This window comes from Toxorhynchites rutilus, chromosome 2 (assembly GCF_029784135.1).
Source record: "Toxorhynchites rutilus septentrionalis strain SRP chromosome 2, ASM2978413v1, whole genome shotgun sequence".
Classification (NCBI taxonomy): Eukaryota; Metazoa; Arthropoda; class Insecta; order Diptera; family Culicidae; genus Toxorhynchites; species Toxorhynchites rutilus.
This window is the reverse complement of record NC_073745.1, coordinates 157100574-157118851: the sequence shown is the minus strand read 5'-3', so window position 1 is coordinate 157118851 and position 18278 is coordinate 157100574. Positions and strand designations below refer to the sequence as shown.

The following is an 18278-nucleotide window of genomic DNA, read 5'->3' as shown; positions in this document are numbered from 1 at the left end:
CACCCAAAACCATACCTTTTGTCCCCTATTCAAAAAAAAAACACTACGTCCCAGAGCGTCGATTTTTGACAAAAAAAAACCGAGATGACAGTAGATCAGTGTTTGGATTTCGATTAAAATCGAATGATACACAATGTGTCATGCAAGTAAACTCTCACGAACATATAACCAAATATGAGAGGATCATTCAGATACTTGTATGAATGTCAGTAATCACTTGTGTAATATTTAGTGATTAAACTGAGAGAGAAACGAAGACTGTTGATTACATATCCGATCTGTATCAAACATCGCATACCATTTTCGAAGCCTGCATACAAGTTTGAACCGCATATATCGTCCCATTTTACTATAGCGAAACCCACTGCACAGACAAGTGCAAAGCAATAAATGATACAAGAAAAATTACGTCATCAATCTTTGTGATTGTGGCGATGGCTACCACGACATCGAGCATATTGTCTGGTCGTGTATCCGGTTCCATGCTGCTCGCTCTCAGCTCTCTAGAGCACTGAGAGCAAAAGGCAGACAATCGGATATCCCCGTCCGGGATATCTTAGGTAGCCGTGATCCTGATCTTCTGCTTCATCTATACCTGTTCCTCAGAAACGCCGATGTCAACTTTTAATGATGTTTCCTTCGATGTGTCCCTGTTTCGTATCCCTCCTATCCGATCTATAAACTTTTACTTAGTCGCGGCAATACATACACACACTCTTTACAGATACACGGGCCAAAGGTTGCGCAGTCCACTGATGATTCAACAAAAGCCAAAGGTTGTACCTAGTGATCCCCGATAATCGTTCGATTAATCGATTAATCGAATACTTCCTACAGAAATCGATTATTAATCGAACGAATACTGCGCAACCAATAATCGAAGCGAACGAATAATTAACGTCGATTAATCGATTCAAACCCAGAGAATAAAAAAACGTACGGCCGCTACAGTTTTATCCTGCAATTCAATCATTATCTTTGACGCTCCCCTAAACCCGTAAAAGCAGCTCAACGCCGTCAACGCGAATTGAACTTCGTTTACGCGTTCCAGGCGGAATGACACTTTTTTGATTTTACATGGCTCTCTAGCAAATGAGAAATATTAGTCTAACTAATTATTTCTCTCAGTGTGACGATTAATCGATTAATCGATTATTTGGGGCGATTAATCGTATCGAATAACGAACTGCTGAAAATTATTCGATTAGCTGATGAACGATTAATTTCAAAAATCGGGGATCACTAGTTGTACCGCTCATGACAACTCTACACGAGCTGATGATTGCGCCGGCTAGTGACCATTCTATCCTGGATTCCTCGAGAAGACGCACCACGCTAGATATGGGGTACAGACTAGGGGGGCGTTGCTGATTAATGGTCAGCTGCATCCCAATAGGAAGTATCCCGTGTCGGGCACAGGTACAGATCATTGAAGACAGCAACATCACAATTACGAAAACACTTGTAATACTAACCTCGAGCCAACCGCGAGTAATCGGTTACATATTACTGACATAGTTATAAGGCAAACATTGTCGAAATATTGAACTCCCGGCCCCGTCAGGTTGACGCCATATGAGCCTTAATAAAAATATATATTTTGGATTACGTCACCATTTGCGGAGAGCAGCGAATGGGAAAAGAGATAAAACGCGAGAGTTTTTGCTTCTCACTGGAGCGGTGTTGCTAGTAAAACTATGCGGTCTATATGAATATACACATTTCAAGGGATAGAGGCGTTAAAAATGGAAAATATAATCTGACTACCCTTCCCTTAGCCTCTATCGAGCTAAATAATCATATAGTTTGCACTCTCTGAGACTTAAAAATCAGGATCTGCTACATTAGCTGAATTTGAATCTTTCGCTTTGCGTTGTCCGTACGATCCTGCTGTTTCATGATGCATGGAGAGGTCGGTATGCATATGTTAGAGGCAAAGAAGAAAATAAGCTTTCTGCACCGAAAGCGTATATGATAGCTTTGCTTGCATGCTGGTGTGAAATGAAGTGCGAGTCGATGCAGAGATGTCTCGTTCTCTTTTGTGTCGTGATTTGCAGCACATAACAACAATAGAATACCGCTGGGGGAAATGTTTCCTGAAAGATCATATTTGAACGAACGAAAGCGATTTTTTCAATGAGTGGATCATTTGGCAAACACTGCAGTAGATCTCGACATTTGTCATCAAAATTTTTTTTGGATAACCCCGATTTCCTTTACTTCCCCCTTGAGTGATTATTCGATTTTAAAGAAACTCAATCTTTGATCGCTTTGTGCCACTCTCCCTTAAATCCGTTTGAGCTGAAATTTCGAGTATTTTTTTCAGGATCGATTTTTTTCCCATACATTCATTGGCACCCTAATAATTGTCTATCACCTTCTGAGCGATTTTGGATGAATTTTTTTTTTTTCCTGTGAGAAAGGTATTTTCTCAGTCAGCTCGCGCAGTCCGAAGCCGCCGGACGCAAAGTTGTTCGTGTCCGTTATTGTGTTGGAACAATACCGTTATCGGTTTCGCTGAAGTGATTGTGTCGCTCTAACGGTGTTTTCTTTATTGCGAGAGTGAAGTGATAAGTAATCACAACCAGCGGGAGGGAGAAGTCCTCCACTGCGGGCGCTGTGAGCGTGTGCCGTTCCTCGTCATCGTATTGTGGTGCGATACACCATTGCTGTTGTGCCAAGCGATCATCACGTGGTTCGATTGGAGCACCGTTACAAATCATCCGCACCGTGCGCTTCAAGTATTTTAGTTTATATATATATATTAGGTTAAGGATTTAAAAAAAAAAAAAGAAAAAGTATAATTGTATATCTGCCATAATGGCAGAGTGCGATCCTCTTGATATGGACATTGAATCTGATGTTTCCTCCTCACTAACTACTGGGAAGTCGCTTAAACGCGTTCCCCCCTCAGACGATGTCTTTTCAGAGGAAGAGTTAATCAACCTCAACAAGCCCCCTTCAAGAAAATTGGCAAACTTTTCCACTTCGCCCCCTCAATCTCCCGCTACCGCTTCCGATTATCTCCCGAACTTGCCTCCCAGCCCAACAGTTCCCGCTCCCGCTCAACAATCGACCTCGTCCTCCCCCGCAGTTGTCCCCTCTCCGCGTGTCAAGGTCTATCCAGAAGATGCATCTGGATCTGGCCCATGGGTTGTTTTCTTCCGGCCAAAACCCAACGGGAAATCGCTCAACGTCATTCAGATCATGAAAGATCTGACAAAAAATTATTCCTCCGTGGTCGAAATTAGAAAGGTTCGACCGAACAAACTGCGTGTTGTCGTGGCTGATCGGAAGCAAGCTAACGAGATTGTTGTCGACAATAGGTTCGTACTAGAATATCGCGTCTATGTGCCCTGCCATAACGTAGAAATTTCGGGGGTGATCACAGAAACGGGTCTGACGAGCGCATTAATAAAAGAGGGAGATGGCAGATTTAAAAAGCTCCCTTTGACGAAAGTTAAAATTTTGGACTGCCATCAATTAGGAAAAGTGTCCCAGGAAGAGGGAAAAACAAAATTCACGCCGTCCGACTCGTTTCGAGTAACTTTTGCTGGTTCCGCCCTCCCTGACTACGTTATGGTGGACAAATTGAGGCTTCCGCTGCGTCTCTTCGTGCCAAAGCCCATGACTTGCAACAAATGCAAGTCAGTTGGTCACACAGCAGACTACTGCGCCAACAAGGAGCGCTGTGCCACTTGCGGAGAGCAACATGTGGGCAAATCCTGCAGTGCGACTGAGCATAAGTGTCCATATTGCGGGGGGACCCCACATGAGCTCTCAGCTTGTGAAAATTACAAGAGTCGCTGGGAGAAACAGAAGCGCTCTTTAAAGGAACGCTCGAAACGCACTTTTGCGGAAATTTTAAAGGGCGCTTCTCCACAGGCCCAACAACAACAACATCCAATCTCCTCACACAATATCTTTTCCACGTTGCCAGTTGACGAAATGGAAGCGGACACAGCTCACGGGGGTACACCGTTTATTTCCCAAGGGAATCCCCGGCGCAAAAATGTGACCACTCCCAAAATTCAATCACAAGTCCCTCCGGTGATATCCCCTGTTAGCTTGCCTAAAAAAACGAGTGCAGCGGACAAGCAAAATCAGGTTCCTCCTGGCTTCCGTGGGAATAGTTCACCTTCGAACGACCCAGCACTCGAGGGGACATCAAAAACCCCAACTGTCCCTATTTTTCCGTCCAGCTCAACTTCCCAATCGGGATTTATAAAGTTGTCTGACCTTTTGGATCAAATCTTCAAGTGTTTTAACGTTTCCGACTCCATCAGAACCATTGTCATTTCAATGCTTCCAGTATTAAAGACAATTTTGCAACAATTGATGCAAACATGGCCCCTCCTTGCAATGATTATCTCTCTTGATGTCTAATTCAAATAGAGAGGTCGGAGATATCACTGTTTTACAGTGGAATTGTCGTAGTCTTATCCCTAAATTGGATACATTCAAATTTTTAATTCATAAGTTCAATTGTGATGTTTTTGCTCTGTCCGAAACTTGGCTTTCTTCGCGAGATGATCTCTCTTTCCATGATTTCAATATTGTACGCTTGGACCGTGATGACAGATACGGAGGGGTGCTATTGGGGATCAATAAGTGCCACTCATTTTTTCGAATTGACCTTCCACCTATTGGAGGGATCGAAGCTGTTGCTTGTCATGCAAACATCAGAGGCAAAGACCTCTGTATTGTCAGCTTGTATTGGCCTCCGAGAGCTGCGGTTAGCCGCAATCAACTTGTTGACATGTGCTCACTCCTTCCTGAGCCACGATTGATCTTGGGAGACTTCAACTCTCACGGAACTGCCTGGGGGGAACAGTACGACGACAATCGTTCATTGTTGATATATGACCTTTGTAACAGCTTCAATATGACCGTTTTGAACACTGGGGAAACAACACGTGTACCTAAACCTCCTGCTAACCCAAGTGCTCTTGACCTCTCGCTTTGCTCGAATTCACTATCGTTAGATTGCAAGTGGGATGTAATCCAGGACCCCAACGGTAGTGATCACTTGCCAATCAAAATTTCCATCACCATTGGGTCGAATTCTTCTGAATCTATAAACATGGCATATGACCTCACAAGACACATTGACTGGAAAAAATATGCGGACGCGATTACTCTAGCCATCAATTCCAGAGATGGTTTACCTCCATTGGAGGAGTATAACTTCCTTTCTCGTTTGATCTATGACAGCGCAGTTCGCGCTCAAACGAAACCCAATCCAGGTTCCACCATTTTCCGAAGGCCTCCCAATCTATGGTGGGATAGCCAATGTTCCAAGCTTTATGTAGAAAAATCGAATGCATTTAAAGCTTTTCGGAAACGTGGTACTCCTGAAAATTTTCAAACGTATTTAGCCCTTGAGAATCAGTTCAAAAATTTGATCAAAGGGAAAAAACGTGCTTATTGGCGAAATTTCGTGGGAGGTTTGTCACGAGAAACGTCAATGAAAAAATTATGGAAAGTGGCTCGAAACATGAGAAATCGCTCTTCATCCAATGAAAGCGAGGAATATTCACATCGATGGATCTTTAATTTTGCACGAAAGGTTTGTCCTGATTCAGCTCCTGTGCAAAAATTTGTTCGAGATATACCACAAGATAGGTGCGATCTTGATTCCGAGTTTTCGATGGTAGAATTCTCTCTTGCTCTCCTTTCATGTAACAATTCTGCTCCGGGATCGGATAGAATTAAGTTCAACTTGCTGAAAAATCTCCCTGATGTGGCGAAACATCGCTTGTTGAACTTATTCAATCGGTTTCTGGAGCATAATATTGTTCCAGATGATTGGAGACAAGTACGAGTTATAGCTATCCAAAAACCCGGAAAACCCGCGTCCGACTTCAATTCGTACCGCCCAATAGCAATGCTGTCTTGTATACGGAAATTGTTGGAGAAAATGATCTTGTTTCGCCTTGATCGATGGGTTGAAACGAATGGCCTACTCTCAGATACACAATATGGGTTCCGCAGGGGCAAGGGGACGAATGATTGTCTTGCGTTGCTTTCTTCAGAAATTCAATTGGCTTACGCCGAAAAAAAACAAATGGCTTCAGTATTCTTGGACATAAAGGGGGCCTTTGATTCTGTTTCAATAGAGGTCCTGTCAGACAAATTACACTCTCGGGGTCTGCCGCCTCTATTGAATAATATGTTATATTTGAATTTGAATTTTTCTCACGGGGATTTGACAGTAAGTCGGGTCTCCTACATGGGACTCCCCCAGGGCTCATGTTTAAGCCCCCTTTTGTACAACTTCTATGTAAGCGACATCGACAATTGCCTTACACAAAATTGCAACCTAAGACAACTTGCAGATGATGGAGTGGTGTCTGTCGTAGGATCAAACGAATCCGAACTGCAAGGACCCTTACAAGATACTTTGAACAATTTTTCAACCTGGGCCATTGGGCTAGGGATCGAATTCTCCACGGAGAAAACAGAGATGGTGGTTTTTTCTAGGAAGCATAGACCAGCAAAACCAAAGCTTCAACTTTTGGGTAAACCGATCACTCATGCTATGTCTTTCAAGTATCTTGGGGTCTGGTTCGACTCCAAATGTACTTGGGGGGCCCATATTAGGTATCTGAGTAAAAAATGCCAACAAAGAATAAACTTTCTCCGGCACCTGGTGGGGAGCCCATCCAGAAGATCTTATAATGTTGTATCGAACAACTATTCTCTCAGTGATGGAGTATGGCAGTTTCTGTTTTCAATCAGCTGCCAAAACACACCTCATTAAACTCGAGCGAATTCAGTATCTTTGTCTCCGTATTGCGTTGGGATGTATGCCCTCAACGCATACCATGAGTCTCGAGGTTTTGGCAGGCGTACTCCCACTAAAAGATCGCTTCAATTTATTATCTCTTCGGTTCTTCATTCGGTGTAAGGTTATGAACCCATTGGTGATCGGAAATTTTGAGCAGCTGATCGAGCTAAATTTTCATTCTGGATTCATGAGCTCATATCATGAATTCGTCTCCATGCAGGTTGATCCTTCTTCGTATATTCCCAACCGTGTTTGTTTTCCTGACTACATCAATTCCTCTGTGCATTTTGATCTGTCCATGATGCAGGATATCCATGGAATTCCAGATTATCATCGATCGGGGATCGTTCCTACGATTTTCGAAGCAAAGTATGGGCGTGTCAATTGTGATAATATGTACTTTACTGATGGGTCCTCTATGAATGAGTCCACAGGATTTGGAGTGTTCAACAAATTTTTTAGCACCTCACACAGTCTTCAGTATCCTTGCTCAGTGTATATTGCTGAATTGGCAGCAATACACTGGGCGCTGGACAGCGTCGCCTCACGACCTGTTGAACACTATCACATTGTAACGGATAGTCTTAGCTCTGTCGAAGCTATCCGTTCAGTGAGGCCGGAAAAGCACTCGCCGTACTTCCTTGAGAGAATACGAGAAATTTTGAGTGTTTTATCCAGACGCTGTTATGTCATTACCTTTGTCTGGGTCCCTTCACATTGCTCAATTCCGGGTAATGAGAGGGCTGACTCATTGGCAAAGGTAGGTGCAATTGAAGGCGAAATTTATCAGCGTCAAATCGCCTTCAATGAATTTTATTCTTTAGTTCGTAAAAATACCATCGTTAACTGGCAACGCAAATGGAACGAAGATGAATTGGGCCGGTGGCTCCACTCAATTATCCCTAAGGTTAGCCTCAATCCGTGGTTCAAAAGTCTGGAATTGAGTCGGGACTTTATTCGCACCTTCTCCCGACTCATGTCCAATCACTGTTCGTTAGACGCGCTGCTTTTTCGTTTTAATCTTGCCGACAGCAATCTCTGCGATTGTGGCCATGGTTACCACGATATCGAACACGTTGTTTGGTCGTGCGAGTTGTATCTTGTCGCCAGATCGAATTTAGAAAACTCCCTTCGGGCTGGAGGAAAGCAGTCCAATGTGCCGGTGAGAGATGTGTTGGCTCGGTTAGACCTTGATTACATGTCCCAAATATATGTTTTCCTTAAAGCTATCGATCTTCGAGTGTGATTGTTTATACATCCTTTTCCCCTCCTTTTCGTCCTTCGCGAGCTATCGGTTCCCTTCCTACTAACATTAGAATAAGTTAAATTGTAAATACATATTAGATGTAAGGATAGTTTTAAGAATTGAGTGTGAAGTGTCAGTGTGAATGAGAATGTGAATGTGAATGTGAGTGCGAGTGTAAACACACATCTCCTTACATCCCATCCTTTTCCTAATGAAAATGTGTCACCCTTCTAAACTCGAGTCGACCGCGAGTAATCGGTTTCCTATTTCATTAACCATAGAATTAAGGAAACAACATGTTGATATATGCTAGTTGAAATATAGTTAAGAGTTTGGCTCCATTAAACTTATGTAACTGAGCCTGTAAAAATAAACGGATTAATAAAAAAAAAAAAAGGTATTTTCTGACTTTAAGAGGATGAATCAGAAATTAAATTCTTCTTTTATGTTCAATAAACGAAAAATATATGCATGAAAAACGAATATTTTTTTTTAACTCGATTATATATAGCATTCGATTAAATATAGTGAAAAAAAATCTGAGACTGTATATAATCGAGTCTGCCCTGTATTAGAGATGGGCAAACCGTTCACGAACGGTACGAAAGAACTAATTCGCCGAAAAGAGTGAACGAGCGGTCGTTCTTTTTCAAAGAACGGTAGTGCTCCCCACGAACTGATTGCGAGCGAACGGTTTGTGAACGAACAGATTCCGTAAGAACGGTTTGCGAGTGAACTGTTTGAGAGTGAACTGTTGGAGAGTGAACTGTTTGTGAACGAACTGATTCCGTAAGAACGGTTTGCGAGTGAACTGTTTGTGAACGAACTGTTTGCGAGTGAACTGTATGGGAAAGATCTGATTGAGAGTGAACTGTTTGGGAACGAACTGTTTGAGAACGAAGTGTTTGCGAACGAACTAGCGCAGCTGAACTGATTTGCGCTGGACGGAATGGATAAATATTATGTTATCGTGATTGTTTGTATGATTGATTGTTAGTGAAAATCGCTGCTGATTTTTTCCCTGAATGAACATTATGAAATATGATCTTACATGGAACCTGCGTGTTGTCCAAAAAGAGAATATGAAAAATTGCACACATTTTGTGCGCATCAAATTATTACATAAACTTTTGTCGACCGATAAACATATTTTCACACACAGTTTGCGACTTTTCATGAAGCAGCTTATCTTTCCCCACTAAATTTCAAAAATATAATCCCCATACGTACACTATCCAATCCAACGATATCAATTAATAGCTGTCTATTGATGTTGGGTTCCAGCCAACATTCTATGTTGTTCTGAATACCGCTGAACTAAAGAGCGAAATAACGATTCAAAAGAACTGATTCACTTGAATGAACGGTTAGTGAGTGAACCGTTCATCAAAGTGAACTGTTTCGCCCATCTCTACCCTGTACACCCAGGTTTTTTGACGTAGGACTACGTCTTTCATTTCTATACCGGGGTGTAAAATCAAAGTTTCGAAAACGAAAGCGTTACGCCGGAGACCGAGATTTTGAGCATTAATAACTCCTAAACAACTGAACGAAATGGTATGATGAACACTTCATTCGAAAGATAAAATGTCTACGCGTTATATACCTGTTACTTTTTGATCCAAAAACTTGTTTCAATAGTCTTAAAATTGCCTTCAAAACAGGCTATTGAAATCACCAATCGGTATATAAGCGAGCGCCACTCGGAAATCCACTCAGTTCTAGTTGAACAGCGATTGGAGCATGTTGTCGCTGTTGTGGTGAAGCTCTCCGTTTATCATAAAAGCGCGAATGAACGGTGTCACCAAGAGCCTGTTTGTGCATCTTAGGCCAGAAGGGAATCCATCAGGAGGAGAGTGATGCCGTAAATGGTTCCCCGGGATGCCATTCAGCATCGAGAAAATTCCGGAAAGATTCAATCGTTGCTGAAAAATAATCTGCCAGTTCCCCTGGGAACTGAAAAATACATTCATGCGAAAGAGTTCATTTTAATGTTTTTTATCCATGTAACATTGCGACCATATATTTTTCAATTAAGTGCCATTAACAGGTGGTTATCGAGTTAGCATTACCCACTGGTGGGCTTCGAGTATCGAGGAAAATCGGGAAAAATCTAATCGTTGCTGAATAATAATCTGCCAGTTCCCCTGGGAATTGAAAAATACATTGATGCGAAAGAGTTTATTGGAATGTTTTCTATCCATGTAACACTGTGACCAAATATGTTTCAATCAAGTGTTATTAACAGATGGTTATCGAATTAGCATTAACCACTGGTGGGCTTCCAGTATCGAGGAAAATGTGGAAATATCTAATCGTTGCTGGAAAATAATCTGCCAGTTCCCCTTGGAATTGAAAATTACTTTCAAGCGAAAGAGTTTATTTTAATGTTTTCTATTCATAAAATATCCATATAATACATTTGGGTTTGTGATTTGTCAATCAAGTACAGTTAGCAGGAAAGCTTCTGAAGATTATTCTTCAGAACAAGGTTTTTCGTATCCTATATTGGATGCATAAAACCTTGTGCCTCCAACGTAACGCTCTCGTTTTCGAAGTCCCCCAAATATTCATTTATTCATTCATTCAGAATGGATTTAGATTCAACTTCAAACAAATGATCTCTATATCAACGATAGTCCTACGTCACCCTTGCGGTTATGCCATAGATATAACCCTAGGTAGTGCGGACTGAATCAAAACGGCTGTCAAAAAAGATCCAATTGAAATGTCAAAAGAGATCCAACGATCAGGAGTGTTATTTTTCTTATGATAATCAACACTATAAAAGAGGTATTGTTGTCAAGGGCAAAAATAAGTAAAATTATAAAATGAACGAACTACATTTTTCCGTCATTTGTTTAATTAACCATTGCATCTCTGAAAGAGCATCTCAGCCTTTCACTGAGCAACGCATTTTTAATGTCCCCTCTCTTTGTCATAACGTTTTCCCGAACGAAATAAAAACAAACAAAGTCAAAGTCACGTAAATGTTTACTCCTGCGATTTGGAAATATTCGATAAAAAGTGGAAGGAAGAGTTGCCAGATGATTTTTAAAAAAAAGTCTGTAAAAACATGTGAATGTCTGTTAAAAATGTGGAAAAGTCTGTTAAAGTGTGCAGATCTATAGAAATGTCTTTAAACGTTAATTTTCACATATTCCTTAATACTTTGTACATCACGATGTACGTAAGATTGTATTTTGTATATATATACAGCCATTCCATGCCTAACCAATATAGTGGTTCTCAGATCTTCGTCAAAAGTGGTAATTTTGTTCTTTATCGCAAAACATTAGACTCGTATTTTTCTATTTTGTCATTGGGGTGCCCATTTACATTTTAGGGTGATCCCAAAAATCATTTTTCCGCTTTTTCCCAAAATGACTTTTTTCAAAAATTTATAACTTTCGAACCACTTAACCGATTTAGATGATCGACATATCAAATTGAAGCCAATGAGCTTTAATTGAGAAATATGGAACTTGCAGATAATATGGATCCTATTTTTAATATGGATTGAAAGCTGAGAATTTTTTACATAAAATAGCTTGATAACAGAGATGCTATTTTTTTCGTTTTTGACATATGATTTTTCAAAATCAATCGATGGTTCGAAAAAAAAATTTTCCCCTTTTTTCCCACTACAAAAAGTCAGAACTTTCGAACTATTGGACCGATTCATATCATCAACATATCAAATTGAAGCTTACGAGTTATTTTTCTTTGAAAAAATATTACTTTTGCGAAAAAATTGATTTTTTTCTGTAATTATTGATTGAGTTAGTTTTTCATAGATTTCTCGGTTAAAGATAGGAGCGCTATATTTTTTTATATTTTTTATGGAAAGCGGAGAATTATTTACCTAACATATCTCGATATCAGATATGCTATAATTATCGTTTTTAAGTTAGAATTTTGTAAATTTAACATGTTTTAAGTCTTCGATCAATATTCATATGTAACAGAACTAGACCTATGCTACTAGAATCCAATCTTCCCGCAAGTGTGATATTTTTTCAAATTTTGCTTATTGGATTCAATTTAATATATCGATCATCTAAATCGGTTCAGTAGTTCAAATGGTATGATTTTTTCACAGAAAGTTGTTTTTGGACAATTGGGAAAAAATGATTTTTTTTGAAAAATAATATCTAAAAAACGAAAAAATAGCAACTCTGATATCGAGATATGTTATGTAAACAATCCTCAGCTTTCAAGAAAAAAAAAATAAAAAATATAGCGCCCTCTAGTCCAAACTCATAAAAAAATAAAAAACGACTACAATCAATAATTACTAAAATATAAATTTTTTTTCGCAAGTTAAATATTGTTTAATAAAAGGCTAGGTCAATTTTATATGTCGATCATCTAAATCGATTCAGTGATTCAAAAGTTATTAATTTTCTTTTGTCATTTTTGGGAAAAAGTGGAAAAAAACGATTTTTCGGACCACTTAATAACGTATGTGCTGTAAGTGTATTTTAATGTTTCAACGATCTACACATACATACATACACATAAATACACATACATACGCGTTGTTAATTTTTATAAAAATCAGTATTTCTTCGTTGATATATTGGACATCCACCAAGACTTGCGGTCTCGTTGATGAAATTTATAAAAAAAATGCAGTGTATATTTTCCATCCGCCATGCAAGGCTATACAAGTTTTAGATCACCACACGGCCATGAACCATGTCTGTGGTAACAATATCGTACAGTAACCCATATTCCGTCATAAGCAGACCCGAAAGCAAATGTAAGTTGTTGAAAATAGAATGAAAATGACATAGTCCTGACCCTAACTTAACTATTTTTCAATAAATCTCCTTGCATTTCAGCAAAACAATCTTATCTAGAACAGAAAATAATTATCAGAAACAATTTTCGTTCAAGATTTTTCCTTACCTGCAGAGAATGCAATTTTTCATTAATTGTGAATAACCGTATCCTCTCTTTCGTCTGCAATGATGTCAAGGCAAAAGTACTTATGTGTATGAGTTCCAAACTTCATACACACCAGATGGGCCAACCAGAAAGACTGCCTGGCCGCAGGTTGAGTATCGCTGGTCTAACGTCATTTGTATTGATATAAACTAAATATAATAACTTTTCTGTATTAAAACTATGGAAAAATATCATATGGTTAGTCAAATATCTTTGATGTGATGAATAGAGCCTCTTATTTTTCAAAAACCTGTGAAATATTGTTATATCCAAAAAGTCAACAAAAATAAAAAGTATTTTACAGATACGTCTGTAAGTTTACAAACATATTTGTAAATCTGGCATCTCTGGTGGTCTGAGAATTTATTGCAAGAAATCGCTTAAAAATATGCATGAATTTGCTTGAAAATGAAGTGGATTGAGTCCGCACCACTTAGATATAACCCACTTCCTGTTTTTTACGCGGTTTTTTTACGAGGTTTTTTTACGCGAATTTTCGAATTAACGCGGTTTTTTTTACGCGGATTTTCCAATTAACGCGGTTTTTTTACGCGGATTTTCCAATTAACGCGGTTTTTTTAACGCGGTCACCGCGTAAAAAAACTGAGCAATATCAAATCTGTTCCTCATGCTTCCTGAGACCATATGACGGAACTTAGTGCTATTGACGGATATTAGTGCCGCACCTATGTGCCAGGTTCGATGCATCTGTAGCGAACACAGATTCAATTTGCCCGCGTTGTTCACCACCGCCTATGCCAGTTTCGATGGGAACGACCACGTCAAGTCGGAGGACAGATTTTGCAACGCAAATGCCTGACAGAACAGAAAGAATTAGAGCAGAAGCAGTTAGAGTTGGAACAGAGGCAATTAGCGCTGCAGAGAAAGCATTTCCAGGAGAAATACAAGCTGGGTCGCTAGCTGATGAATCTGCAAGTGCAAGAAGAAGTATCTCGAGATAGCATAAAGCTTGTGCAAGAATGGGTTGATGAGCACACCACTGCGAAGCAGAAATCCTCCGTACGACCTTCGTGTGCAACGAAGTTTCATCCAACCCCACATAACGGCTGGGGGAAGAAAGATTCGTGTACATGTATTTAAGTCCGCTCGTCGAGAGCCACACACAATGAAATTCATGCATAGCATCAATCCCATTTAGGAATGAAATAAGCGCGATTTTTGCGCGTAAACCTGAGCAACATCACTTCTCTCTCTCTCTCAGTTCATATCTCTCCCTTTCAAGCTCCCTCAGAGCGTATGCCGCACCCCATCACGATTCTCAAGAGGATTTTGACGTAGGACTACGTCTTTCATTTCTATACCGGGGTGTAAAATCAAAGTTTCGAAAACGAAAGCGTTACGCCGGAGACCGAGATTTTGAGTGTTAATAGCTCCTAAACAACTGAACGAAATGGTATAATAAACACTTCATTCGAAAGATAAAATGTCTACGCGTTCTATACTTGTTACTTTCTGATCCAAAAACTTATTTCAATAGTCTTAAATTTGCTTTCAAAATAGGCTATTGAAATCACCAATCGGTATATAAGCGAGCGCCGCTCGGAAATCCACTCAGTTCTAATTGAACAGCGATTGGAGCATGTTGTCGCTGTTGTGGTGAAGCTCTTCATTTATCATGAAAGCGCGGATGAACGGTGTCACCAAGAGCCTGTTTGTGCACCTTAGGCCAGAAGGGAATCCATCAGGAGGAGAGTGATGCTACAAACGGTTCCCCGGGAAGATCTCGAAGCAGCCACTACACACACACACATACACATACACGCACGGAATTCTTTCCGTTTGGATCGAGAAAGATCCGGAAAATAATCTGCCAGTTCCTCTAGGAATTTAAAAATACATTCATGTGAAAGAGTTTATTTGAATGTTTTCTATCCATGTAACACTGTGACCAAATATGTTTCAATCAAGTGCTATTAACAGATGGTTATCGAGTTAGCATTAACCACTGGTGGGCTTCCAGTATCGAGGAAAATGTGGAAATATCTAATCGTTACTGAAAATTATCTGCCAGTTCCTCTGGGAATTTAAAATTACATTCATATGAAAGAGTTTATTTTAATGTTTTCTATCCATGTAACACTGTGACCAAATACATTAGGTTTTGTGATTTTTCAATCAATCGCAATCAACAGGATAGCTTCTGAAGATTATTCTTCCCCATCAGTAGGATATTTCCGTATCCAATATTGGATGCATAAAACCTTGTGCCTCCAACGTAACGCTCTCGTTTTCGAAGTTCTCCAAATATTCATTCATACAGAATGAATTCAGATTCAACTTCATACAAATGATCTCTAAATCAACGATAGTCCTACGTCACCCTTGCGGTTATACCATAGATATAACCCACTTTCTGTTTTTATGTGACCTTTTTTTCTTTACGGGGAGTTTCCAATTAACGCGGATTTTCCAATTTACACGGTTTTTTTACGCGGATTTTCGAATTAATGCGTTTTTTTTACGCGGATTTTCCAATTAACGCGGTTTTTGACGTGGGACTACGTCTAACCGGAGTATATGGGGGGTAAAATGAAAACCTAACCATAGAACATGCAGGAAAAAATGAAAGATTCCGAATTCTTATAACTCGAACATTTCTTACTGGATCGGAAAGATGTTTGCATCAATCGATAGGAAATATTTCTACGCTTCTATCGCAATTAATAAAATGTTATTTTTCATTAGATAATCAATTGAATAACTGTAAAATGTCAAGCGTTATCTAAACGCCCTAACTAGCTCGTTTTGATTGGCCCGATTTACGGTTTCCCCAACACAGCCATCATAACCAAGCAGCCTTGGTGAAATCGGCATTGCAAACACATGAAAGTATGGGGACATTTGTTCGCACCGAAATGTGTTCCCTAACACAGACTTCAAAAACAAGCAGCGTTAGAGAAATCGGCATTGCAAATACATGAAAGTTGAGTATTTTTGTTCTGACTGGAATGTGTTTCCCTAACACAGACTTCAAATCCATGGAGCGTGAGGAAATTGGCATTGCAAATACATGCAAGTCGGGGGCATTTTTGTTCCGACTGAAATGTATTTCCCCAACACAGTCTTCAGAACTAAGGTGTCTGAGGAAATTGGCATTGCAAATTCATGCAGGTCAGGGGTATTTTTGTTCCGACTGAAATGTGTTTACCTAATAAAGACTTCTAAACCAAGGTGTCTGGGGTGGAGGTGGACAAAACAAATCACTTTAATGAACCGTTCAGTGACCAACCGTTCACCTAAATGAACTAGTTCTTTTGAGCAGTTCACTTACTCTTTTGTACAGTGGCGGGATATGTCAAAGGAAGTATAAAAAGTGTGGGATGTAATGTTGGACTGTTCATTCATAAAATGCCGTTTTAATCATTATTCGTCCGATATTTGTTAGAAATAACTTAGCACAATAGAAAATCAAACTTTGATTTCGAAATTTTGGTTTTGTTTGAGTCGTTACTCATTATTTTCAGCATAAACTAGCATTGTGCTGCTTTACTTACGATGTATTGCAATAAATGCTATAGCAAAACTGTACCCAAACCGAGAACGTCCATCTCAAAATTATCGAGCACAATATGATATAATATAAAACACATTTCATATTAGCGACGCTAATTTTACTGTTTAGCAAGACTGTTTAAATATTTCCGCTTTCAACTATATTTTCTAAGTGAGGTAAATTTGCATATCAACTTTCTGAAATATTTACCCTGAACTCCAAGATATGAAATTTGATACATAATTAAACAATCTAATTTAAAACCATCGTAACTTGAATTGTTGCGTTTCTTATGTGACAATACCGACATATTATTTTTGTTGTTTCATGGGGCTATCGTTTGTTTCCATTCGTTAATTTGAGAACTATTTACCTTGCAGCACCATTCATCTATCACTCGCTCGTTGCTTTCCTTTTATGTATTATCAGTTCATCGTTCACCGTACACATTTCGTTCTGAACTGGGTATACAGTTCAAATGAACTGTTGCCCAGCAAAAAAGAACGGCAGTTCGTTCACTCTTTTCGGTGAACTAGTTCTTTTGACCAGTTCATGAACGGTTTGCCCATCTCTAGTCTAGGCAAATCAGGGACATTTTTGTTCTGACTGAAATGTGTTTGCCTAACACAGACATCAAAACCAAGATGTGATCATACCAAACGTAAAAGGATTGTCATTAAATTTACTTGTAACGAAGAACATAATCTACTGCATGAATTGATGAAATATATTGAATTCAATTGGATTCGGAAATTGTTTCATTCAATCAAAATTTTTATCAATACTATCAAATAATTGCTAAGCTAAGGTAGTCCCACGTCAACCTTGCGGTTATATCATACATATAACCCACCCATTTTTTTTTTACGCAGATTTTCCAATTAACGCGGTTTTTTTTACACGGTTTTTTTTTACGAGGTACGTATCCCCCGCGTAAAAAAAACCTGGGTGTATATATTTCTAAAATTTCGGGACTAAAAATATTATTTATGAAGACACTGGTGCTTGTGAGCGTATGAGACCTTGAAATGTCGGTACCTCGCTGGCGGAACATTTATCTCGTACTATAATTGGCTAGAATACGTAAAAATATAGGTTTTCCAATATTTAAAAATTTGTCAAAATGAGGGTTGTATGATTTTGTCTCAAATTTGATAGCAAAAATCGTCACGTAAAATGCTCGTATAAAATCGAAAAATCAAAGCATCGAAAAACCGCTATGCTAGGTGATACAAAATTCATTTTGCTGTAATCTTGTCAAATTTTAGCTTTATTGATCGCATGATTCCTGAACTAAATGTGCCGCATGGTGGAAAAACAAGACTTTCTAGAAAAACACGTCACTAATACTGCGCTGTGTTGTTATGGATGAAACATATTTATCAAAAAAATAAATGTAAAAATAAAAAAAATCGAATTTTGAAATTTTCCATGTCGGAGTTCCTTATAAACGCAAATTGTTAACAAGATGATAAAAACACTAAAAAAACAGCATATTCTAGAAAAAAATTGAAAAAGGTGATTTTTTTTCGTTTATCATCAAGTGATCTTTTTAAACCAGAGAAAAGCTAACAAGCAATAAGTTATAGAACAAGAACAACGAATATACCACATATACAACTTTATTTCCCTTATCGTGCGAATAGAAAACTTCCGAAAATGTTTCCCATCAGTATTTTTGTTTTGTTCGAATCAATTCTAACTACGCGAACTTTCAAAAATCTTTCGGATTTCCTTGGAAAATTTTCTATACATACGAAAACAAAAATATCATA

At 39.0% G+C, this 18278-nt stretch overlaps 1 protein-coding gene across 2 annotated transcripts in view; it reads right to left on the bottom strand.

Moving 5' to 3' along the window:
- LOC129771950 (uncharacterized) overlaps positions 1-18278 on the bottom strand; it is a 154571-nt gene that overhangs the window by 65881 nt on the left and 70412 nt on the right. The window lies entirely within an intron of this gene.